The sequence below is a fragment of the Cinclus cinclus genome, chromosome 10 (assembly GCF_963662255.1).
Source record: "Cinclus cinclus chromosome 10, bCinCin1.1, whole genome shotgun sequence".
Classification (NCBI taxonomy): domain Eukaryota; kingdom Metazoa; phylum Chordata; class Aves; order Passeriformes; family Cinclidae; genus Cinclus; species Cinclus cinclus.
This window is the reverse complement of record NC_085055.1, coordinates 1,000,197-1,011,151: the sequence shown is the minus strand read 5'-3', so window position 1 is coordinate 1,011,151 and position 10,955 is coordinate 1,000,197.

Here is a 10,955-nt window from a genome sequence, read left to right as displayed (position 1 = left end):
AACCTGCAATCCAAGTAAATGTGTCACAATAGGTGTGCCATGGTGTCACCCCTCATACACAGGGGATAAAGTAACTCAGCCTTTCCTTTCCATTCCCAGAGAATGGGGTGAGCTGGAACCTCAGTAAATGATCTCCTTATCTGTGCATGCAGAAAACAGGTTGAGTGTCACATTTTTACCAATAAAGTAATGAAAAGGAAGGTATAGGCATTGTATCTTCCAGTTACTCATCCTTCCTAGAAGAACGTGAAAACAAAAAGACTTTGATTAGGCTCTTCAGCAACTTTGTGTAGTCCTTAGTCTTCCCATTCCATTCTTAGGGATTGTCCCTTTACCTAACTTTGTATAACGAGGCTTTGAGGAATTAAATCATTTGTTCACCCTATACCAGTCTTGTATAAGTTTGATTTTTATTACTTTGAATATTCAGGTACAGAAGACTTGGAGTAAAGTTCAGGTACTGCCTGAATGTCATCAAGGTATCAAGGAAGACACCAAGTGTATAGGATTGTGCAAAGCTCACTGGTGGTGGCAGAACACCTCAGCGTGACCCACAGGAGCACAGCTGGAGCCAGGTTCTGAAAAAGGCGCACAAGCTCTTTCCTTTGCCCCTCAATCTCACGTCTGGGGAGCACACAAGTCTCTCACAGGGCAAAGGAACTGCACCCTTGAAAGCAGCTTCAGTAAAGCAGCAGCAGCAGTCCTGCTGAATCGCAGCTCCGTGCGCTGTGCTGTGTCCGTGTGCCCGTGTGTCCGTGTGTCTGTGTGTCCATGTCCGTGTGTCTGTGTGCCCGTGTGTCCGTGTGTCTGTGTGTCCCCGCTCCTGCCCGGTGTCACTGGGGAGCGGCCACTGGGACAGCGGGCTGAGTTAACCAGGGGGAAGGCAGACGTGTCCCAAAAGGGCGAGCTGCAGAAAGCGGGAGGAATTAGGAAAGTGTCACTGGAGATGTCTGGCAGTAAATAAGTGGCTGATTTCTTTACGTTTTGCCAGTGTGGGGTCCCCTGGCACCGGGCACAGCGCTGCCCTGGGACCCCGAGGATGCCCCCGGCTCACTGCCGGACTGACCCGAGCAGGAGCGCCCTGAGGGAGGTAAAACCCCGGCTTTTACCTGCCCGGAGCCTCTTTGGGGCCGAACACCCCGCGCTGTCCTTGCCCGGCTCACCCGGCCCCTGGCAGTGCGGCCGTGCCGGGATGTCCCGGTGTCCCTGCCCGAACCCGGGGCTCGAGGGTGAAAACCCGGGGCACCTGCGGATGGAACGGCGGCTGGAAATGCGGCTGGAAAATGCGGGGCTGCAGCTCCCTCTGCTGCAGGAAACATTGCCCGGACCCAGCCCTGCGCTGCGAGCGCGGCCGAGCTCCGGGAGCTGCCCCGGGTGTGCCCAGGGGTCAGTGCCGGGCACCAGGTGAGTGCCCAGGGGTCAGTGCCCGGAGCTGCCCCGGGTGTGCCCAGGGGTCAGTGCCGGCCACCAGGTGAGTGCCCAGGGGTCAGTGCCCGGAGCTGCCCCGGGTGTGCCCAGGGGTCAGTGCCGGGCACCAGGTGAGTGCCCAGGGGTCAGTGCCCGGAGCTGCCCCGGGTGTGCCCAGGGGTCAGTGCCGGGCACCAGGTGAGTGCCCAGGGGTCAGTGCCCGGAGCTGCCCCGGGTGTGCCCAGGGGTCAGTGCCGGGCACCAGGTGAGTGCCCAGGGGTCAGTGCCCGGAGCTGCCCCGGGTGTGCCCAGGGGTCAGTGCCGGGCACCAGATGAGTGCCCAGGGGTCAGTGCCCGGAGCTGCCCCGGGTGTGCCCAGGGGTCAGTGCCGGGCACCAGGTGAGTGCCCCGGGTGAGCAGAGTTCTTACCTCCAAAATAATTTTCCCCTCATACAAAGGGAAAGAACTTGGTTCTTCCTAAAATTCCTTTTAATGTTGACATTTAGGGGCATTAATTTAACCTCTCTGAGGTTAATTAAATTAAATTAAATTAAATTGATTAAATTGGCTTCAAAACCAATTTGCGCAGTAAATTTCCCTCTTTATATTTCAAGCTCACATCAATGCACTTGTAAGGAATATGAAGGTTTCTGCTTTGGTGTCACTGTATCTTTTTTTCCTATTTGCTTGTGTTCTTCTGCTCTCAGTCATAGTATGAACTTAATTGTTATAGAAAACAAATTCACTAAATGAAATTCTAAATTTATGTGTACAGATGAAAATGATTTTATGAGAAACACTTGTATGCTTCCAGGCCCTTTCTCTGTCATGGACACTGATGGCTTATCTGGAAAGAATGTATGTCTAAAGCCCACAGGATCTGGTCTGTCCTTAGTGTAGTTTCTTCAGTTCAAAGCAGGTTTTTCACACTGTGTGTATTTATTAGCAGTCCTTTAAAGCACCATTAGTCTTTGCTGTGATTGCTGCTCCCCTTCTGTGGCATTCCAGTTGATTCACTGCTAGAGAGCAGGAAAATGTGCAGGAAAATCATGATCAAACACCCACTCTGGAAAATACACAGAGGAAATACTTGAACTGAGCAGACACTGAGAAAGAAGGTATTCCACTTCACACTGTGTCAAAATGTCATTTTTATTTCATTATATAAAGCTGAACATGAGAAGTGTGTGGTAAAATGACTGAAACCACTTGCCATTAGCCATGCTGATAATTGCACTAATTCCAGAGGAAGCACTTCAGTAATTCCATGGAGTTTAATAGTAATGGCTGGTAATCAACAGTGATTGCAGCTCAGTCTGGAAAGGAGTGTACCTGATTTGTTCCTGTAATGAGATCTGTAGAGCAACAAGAGGAAACATTGCCGTGCTCTGTCAGTCTGGGAGAGGTGTGGTAGTGAATTAGTTGCTGCCCGAGCTGGAGAGTGCAGCCTGGGGCTCTGCTGCCACCACTGCCCCCTTCCTCCACCTCCATCCATCCCCTGTGCTCCTTCACTGCTGAGAGATGAGCTTCCATGCTTTGCCATCAACAGCTTCCACAATTCCCGGTGACAATCACTGTTACCCACGTCCCTGGATTTGTGTGTGTGGGAATAGCACCGTGCCTGGCCAGCCAGCTGATCAGAGCAGCTTTTTCAGCTCAATTCCTACTTGTCATTTGGCAGTCATTCCTGCCCTCCAGGTCTTTGGAGTGCAGCTTCTTCATCCATTTCACCACTTCATCATGAAAATGGATGTGAGCTCCATCGTATCCAGTGGTGGTGTGCCCCAATCTTCGCTGTCATTTCTTCACCCCTTCGAAGAGGTGACTGAAGGCAGAACTTGACTCTTTTAGTGCAGGCATGTGAGCAAGAGCTGTGGTTTTTTGTGACTCATACATATTTATTTTTCTTTGTACATGCAGTTATCTTGCATATTTCTGGTGCCGTGCTTTCTGCTCAAAGCAGCTGAGCAAGAACAGAGACGTTTAGAGTGGATAAGTTGTATCACCAGTATAAATTTACAGGTAATTAAGAGAGATGAAAAAAAAACAAACCAGAAATGCAAGTTGGAAAACGGGTCCCTATTCCTTGCCAGGAGTCCTGGCAATGCTTAAAGACAAGGACAGATGTTGCAATAACCTGATTCTCATCAACCACCATACTGGGACAGGAATCCAAAGAAATGGGAAAATTTTTTGTGGTTCTTGTCAAACCTGATCCACTGTCCCGAATGTCCATTCACCTGTGCCCCTTCTCCCTCCCTGGAAGAGAGAGCTGCACAGTGCCAGAGCCTGGGAACAGTTCATGCACCAGGAGCAACTGCACAGGAGTTCAGGGCTGCAATTTCATGAGGGAAAATCCTTCCCTATTCCCAATTACAACTTTCTTTGTCCTCAGTTTGGGGGGTTTATTTATTATCTCCAAAATAAATTCAGTTAAGTAGTAAGGGTTTCCCTATTTTGGAAAATCTCATGGCCTATTCCAAATTCTGTTATAATTAGTTCAAGACTATCTCCAACTGTTTTCCTGAGAGGAAACCTTTCCTTGGCTGCAGGAATGTTGGCTCCACTTCCCTGGAATCTTTCAGCAGTGTGATATCTCCTGACAGGATGCAGGTTTGGGACTGATTGCTCCAGGCTTTAGCAGAGCAAGATACAGGTCTGGGAGCCATTTCTGGCATTGCTGCATGTTCTGGGAGCTTTGTCAGAGATTGGGTTCCTTGATTCCAGGAGCTGAACTTTGGCTCCAGAATCTGTTTTGATGTTCTCACTCTGCTCTTAGGGACATTATCCTGTGTTTGAGGAGGTAAAAATAGAACAAAAGCCTCTCAGGATTGTCAAGAAGGACTAAACTCGATCCATCAGGACTGAACAAGGCAGAAGTGCAGCACAGTCCTGTCTCCCCAGCCCTCACTGATCCCAGCTTTTGGCAGAGATGACTGTGTTTGATGGAGATTAATGTTCCTTTAATTGTTCTGGTTTAGCCTTTACTGAGAAGTGCCAGGGTGTCCTGGGCATGTGGCATCAGCCTCGCTTTCTGAACTCAGGGAAGTTTTACATGGGTGAAAATGAGGAGCCATGAACTGGGCACTCCTCAACACTCATAAAAGCAACAAATGAGGTGCATATGAGCAGAATGAAAGTTCAGATTCTTCAGTGCTGTCATGTGAGACCCTGCAAAGCTTTGATTTTCTTCCTTTGATCATACCAGAACCTCCTCTCACGCACTGCAAATTCTTTTGTAATTTTGTCTGAACAATCCCACTTGAAATCCCAACAAGCACAGATGTTCAGGCAGATTTCAGAGTGAGAATGAATAATGAAAGTTCATTATGTTCTACAATGTCCCATTTAGAGCAGTCAGCTTGTTCTGAGCACTAGTTGGAGCTGCAGTGGGCTCTGGGGCTTTCTGAACGGGTTATGGTACAGGAGACAACCACGGGTACTTCTTCTGCTGTTTGTGATTGACAGGGAAAGGTTTCCTGCTTGGGAAGGTACTCTGAGGTGTCTCTGCATTCAGCAGGAGGGTGTGACTGCCAGAGGTGACAGAAAGTCCTTAAAACTTCTCATCCAGCGGCCTGAGGTGGAAATGCTGATTTCTGCTGGCAGCTTCCTGTTCCAGGGGATTCCATACAGAAGCTGTGGCTTCAGGCACCCCTGTGGCTGTGGTCAGTGTCTGTCCCCTCGTGGCAGTCTGTCCCCTCATGTGCCCATGGCACCTCTGCCACTGGCTGGCCTCACCCTGAGTGGCTCTTACCTGGAAACAGATCAGAAAAAATGAGCCATGATGGGAAAATGAGTGTGGAGGAAGTTAAAAGAAGTAAAAATCTCTCCCTTGTATTGTACCTGCCCTAGTCCAAGCCCTCCTTGGGGCGCTGTGGTGATGTAAGGAGAGACTCCCTTGCCTGCTCCCACCCAGCATGTGCCCAGTGAGGGAAGAAGAAAATATCCATAGAAATGACTTCGTTGTTTCCTTCCTGTGATGTAAGGACAGTCGTTTTATTCTTCAGCTTGGACAGTGCAGTTTGTAAAGGCAGGGTGGGTTTTCTCCTGGGAGCACAGTAAGTGAAGGATCTTTCTTTCAGTTTTTCTTAGCGCATTGTGGAAAATGGAATTTCCCCGCCGTAGGTTTTGCTGGGCAGGGAGGTGGAGGGGAGCAGGGCTGCCTGGAGCTCCCTCCCCATGTGCACATCCTTGGAGTGCAGCTCTCGGGGGAACAGTGAGTTTGCCGGGACGTCAGCCCTTGGACGTCGCAGGGACGCAGCGCTGGCCATTACCCGCACGAGATCATCGCTCTTCCAGCAGGCAAGACTTTGCTGTTAGCCCTGAGCCTGAACACAGGGCTCTGCTCATTTGCACTGCAGATGTTCCTTCTGTTGTCTCACCTGCAACTCGTTCTGTAACTTGCAGTTGTGTTGGGACAACGTGTGCCATTTTCTGTGCCTTTGGGAAAACACTGACTCCAGGTTTTTTTGGTTTTTTTATTTATTTTTTTTATTGTGATATAATTTCCACTGGAATTTGGTTTAGTAATTTTTTTCTCTTTTTCTACTTCAATGTCTTTTCTCTTAAATGTCTTTCTAGCATTTCTACAGGCCAGTATTTATTGTCTGCTCGTGGCTGCAGTGCTGCACTTGCATTAAGTGCCCAAGGTACCCCACAGGGAGTTGCTCCTCTGATCATGACTTGCTGTTAGGTTGAATTTTTTTCAATGGAAGATAAGCAGGCATTTAGGATTCCTACTACATCTGTAAGTGGCCTTGGCAATGCTCAGTGCTAAAACCATCCTGTGCTTAAGCAGTTCACAGTTACCATTGTCATGGTGACCTTTGCTGTCGTCCTCATTCAAATCTGGCAGGAGATAAAGAGTGGAACAGTTCTGAGAAGCAGAGGAGAATAAAAAAGCTCATTAATATTTCACTGAGGAGTGGTGAATGAAATCTCTCTGTTACTCCCATGAATTCTCTTATCATCAGGCAAAATGGAGTGGAGGGATCCTGGCACTGGCAGAGGTTTTCTTGTAGGAAGGATTCAGTAACACCTTCTGTTGGAACAGATTTGGGGGGTTTAAGAGACATGTTCTTATTGAACAAGGAGCTGTGCCAAACTCCACCAGCTCACAGTTTTCCCAGTGCCTGTTACTGAAGGTTAGAGATACCCAGTGAGTGATACCTGAACATTTCCTTAAGACCTTTGTTCTGTTTTTAATTGAAATTGAGGACTGAAGGGAGGCTGGGCATTGTCAAAGAAATAGGAACTTTACTGTCTCAAAACAGGATAGCAGATAGGACACTGTTAGGGGCTCAAAGACCAGTGATATCTTCACTGTGAAAAGGCTTCTGGCAGGTCTTTCAGAGGCAGTGATATATATGAGACATTAAAATAATAACAGAATCTGATTCAGGAGGCAGCTCAATTTCAGAACACCATGCTACTGGATGTTGTCAGGCCCTGGTGGAGTGCTGGCACAGGAGTGAATAATACAAAATCTGTAATAAAAGCACTGGTAAAATGGCCAGGAAAACAAAATTACTGCACCTTTTCCTATGAAATAAATCTCTTTTCTGACCCCTAAGGCTTGTTTTCTGCCATTTGTGAGAAAGGCCCATTTTGCCATCTAATGCAGCTTACTCCAAATGAGTTTCAATTTTCTCTAGAGTATGAATTTTTTTGCAGATCCTAACAACTTCAGTAGTAATTCAGTAGGAATTCCAGTAGTAAAGTCTTTTGATGGGACACTGAAAATGGGGTATCTAACTTAGGCTCAGGGTCTAACAGTTAGGCTAACAGTCCGACTTTTCCAGGCCAAATGCATCTGGCAGCATCTGGGCATGTAATCCTGGAAAAAAAGGGTTTCAGGTGATTAAAAACAGTGCCTGCACCCCAGCACCTCACTCCAGAACTAAAGCCATCATTTTGGGCTTGGACTTAACAGTTTATCTCTCAGGTTAATAATGTAAGCTTAACAAAGTTGCACATTTGCATTCATTTTTGCATGCATAGCAGTGAAGTTAAATTTAGTTTTCAAAACACCCCACAAAAAATACTATGTAAGCATACAAATCAGGCTGTTTTGTGAAGCTCAGTAAAAATAAAGGAAGAAGCATTTTAATCAAAATGAGGAATTGCATCCTAATCACCTCTCAGCACATGCATATTTCATAAGTACATGTTCTGCAAAGCAAACGCTGTGGAAGGGGCTGCTGAGGCTCAGTTCTCATCTCAGCTTTCCCAGCACAATCCTGGAGTCTCTGAAGAAACCCAGATAATGGCAGCCATACTTGTTAATGCATGTGGGAAATGTTTGATAAGATAGAGTAGCAGCCATGCTGTGGTGGGGAACACAGACCACTCTGCTCCCCAAACATCCTCTGCTCCCCATCTCTGAATTCTGCAGGGCAGAAGCACTTGGGTCCCTCCTCCCCCCAGATAATGCTCACATGAGGGCCTGGGGCTCCCTTGGAGGAACTGGGTGTGCCCAGGGAGAGGGGACTGAGTCCCCAGGTGAGGGGACTGTGTCCCCAAGGTGAGAGGACTGGGGGTCCCCAGTGATGGCTGTTTTACCAACAGCGACACAGATGGAGACTCCAGTTCCCTGTGAACACAGAGTCCAGTTTGTCATCAGCCCCAGGGAATGAGATAAACACATGAATTGAAAAGATTCAGTGTTTGAAAATACTCTGGCTTCTTCTCAAGCATTATTTCTTTTATCTTTCTCTGAAACCTTCATCTCTGAGGCAGTGAGCCATGGTTTCCATCTAGGCTGATGAAGAAAGATGTTTATGGCAAGGCTTTCCATCGTCCCTGGTATCCTGCTGACACACTCTGTCCAGCTTGTGCTGGCACTAAGCCTGCCTTCTGCAGCCTCTGTCACAATCTGAGTCTCAGAAAGTGCAGATCAGAGAGGCTGGAACTGCCACTGCAGTTGAAAGGCTCTTTGCTAAGTGTGATTTTATCATCGTTGGGAGGTTTCCCCTCACAATCTCGTTAAAATATTCATGAGTTCTTTCTTTTGACTGGAATCATTAATAAATGCTTGATGTCAGTGGCATAGCTCTGCACTTTCTGGATGGGTCTTTCAATATTCCACACATTCCCAATCTGAAACCTGCAGGGTACCTCCCCAGGGCAGAACTTTGTCTTATCAGGTGCTCATCCCTGAGCATGCTTTCCTCAGACACCCGTGGGACTCCGTGCTCTGCAGAGGAGACACTGACCCTGCCAGGGCTCTTCCCAAGGCACACATTCCCAGGAATTACAGCTGCTGGCAGCCTTGCAGCCCCAGCCTGAAGGTTCCCATCAAACGCAGGGTGGAGGTGAGAGCAGTGTTGGCCAGCACTGTTCTTACACAAGTTCCTGGTCCTCTAGAGGCAGAATTTGGTTCCAGAGCTTTTCAATCTGTCATTAAAACTCGATTTGATCACAGATCCTTGGGGTGAATTTCCTGATCTGCTCCCTCTGCCTTCATTGGAGCTGAGTGGGAGAGAAAGTGATGGGGAAGTGAAGATGGAGCAATGAAGGGCTGAGCCAACCCATGGCAGAGCTCCTGGGAATACACAGCAGGCAGGGAAATGTGCAGTTTTACACATGGCTCTTGCAGCCATTAATTTGGTCATTACTGGAGAAAGTTCCATACACACAGCTGATTTTCTGTGCTTCCAGATGGGGTCACAGCTGGGTCACTCCAAGCATATGCCATCCTCTTTTTTCATTCCTGCCTTTCAGAAAGGGCTAACTGTTTCTTAGGCAGTTTGGATTCTACTTTAACCCCCCTGTGCAGTTTCTCACAGTGGTGTGGTGTTACAGACTGCACAACAGTAATTGGCTTTTTCTCCAGCATGCCACAGACATTTTGGAGCCTCCAAAGCAGGAGTGGTTCCCGAGCAGGGTGGCATGGCTGGGTTTGCTCAGTGATGGTTGTGACCTCCCTGTCACACTGAGTAAGAGGTGTTCTGCTGCTGCTGCAGAGACACAGCAAACCCCAAATCACTCGCCTCATGCTGTTCCATGAGTTCCACTCCCCTGGGCCTGCTGGGATCTGAGTGAAGCGAGGCCAGAGGGGAGGTCCCACCTCAGTGGATCTTCTCTTTGGGACCATTCCTGAGCGAGGAGAATTCACAGAAGGATAAGGAATAAATCCGTGTACAGGGAAGAGCAGGAAGTTCTGGTGTTGGGACCTCCCATCATCTGATGGTAGAGAAGGAAAGAACAGGCACCGAGGAATCTCCAGCTTCATGCCTGCCTGGCACAGTCCTGCCAAGGACACACACAAAGGTGCCTCCTCCTGTCTCCAGCCGTCTGCACCGTGCCTTTTTGGCAGAGCTGTGTTGTTCTACTCTAGCCCTGTTTCTTTAGAAAATTTGGGACACGGGGGGCAGTGATAACTGGGGGAGGTCTCACCATATGGTAAGTTATGATAAAAGCTGGCACAGAGGGTGGCAAGGTGCAGTTCATCATGTGCGAGAAGACAAATTGAAATAAAAAGTCACCTGCCTTGAATGGGCAAGGCAATAAAAAATAGCCTTTCTTCCCAAGAACTCCGATAAACATTTCTTTCCAAACACAAACAGGAGCCACAGGATGGACTGCTCTGTCCGCAGGGTCAGAAAGCTGCAGAGGAAGAGGAAGAGAGCAAGCAGGGGCAGGGAAATGTGTGAGGAGGAAAAGCAGGGGCAGGGTGTTGGTGCTGCTCTCCGCCAGGGCAGGGTGCCTGTGATGGCTGAGGGTACAGCAGAGCAGCTTTTCAGCGCCCGATGAGGCTCGGGTCGGGGCCGTGCGAGGAACGAAAGTTTCCAGAGCCCAGGCTGAGCCGAGCGACCACCGGACAGATGGCAGCGGGCTCGCACAGCTCCCTGCCGTTCCCGAAGGGTGCCCCGGGCGTGTCCGGGAGCATCCGTGCGTCCGTGCGGGATGGGAGCGCTGCAGGGCAGGGCCGAGCCCGTCCTGCATCCCCCCATGTGCCCGCAGCCGGGAACGCGAGCATCCCAGCCCCGCGCCAGCCCGGGAGCGGCTCGGCACTTACGGGAACGGCATCCTGGGCTGACATCAGCTCGCAGTGTCTGCATTGGATTCCGGAGCCGGCCCGGAGGTGTGGCTTAGCGGGGACGCTGCTCCCGGCAGCCGATCCAGCGGAGCGAGCCGGGGCCGGCAGCATCCCGGCTCCCATCCTGCCGGCACCGGCTCCGGGAGCGCAGGGCGAGTCCGGCAGCCTCGCCCGCGATGTGTCTGCCCCAGCCCCTGCCCGCCTCCAGCCCAGCTCGGGAGCCGGGCAGCGCCTGCCAGAGCCAGCGGGAACGGCGTGTGGGCACCTCAGCTGCCCTCAGCCACCGTCTGCCAGCGCGGGAGCGATTTGGAAGAATTCCAGTTTTTGTTTTCAGCACCTTCGCTATTCCATTGTTGCCTGGCTTTTTGAGACCATGAGTTCTGGTCATTATTGCTGCTGCCACCTGAATATTTCTTCATCAGATGCCACAAAAGAGAGTCTAGGAAAACAAAGAAACTTGTGATATGGAGCTGACAGTTCTGGTTTCAGCTGGTCAAAACTTGCAGAA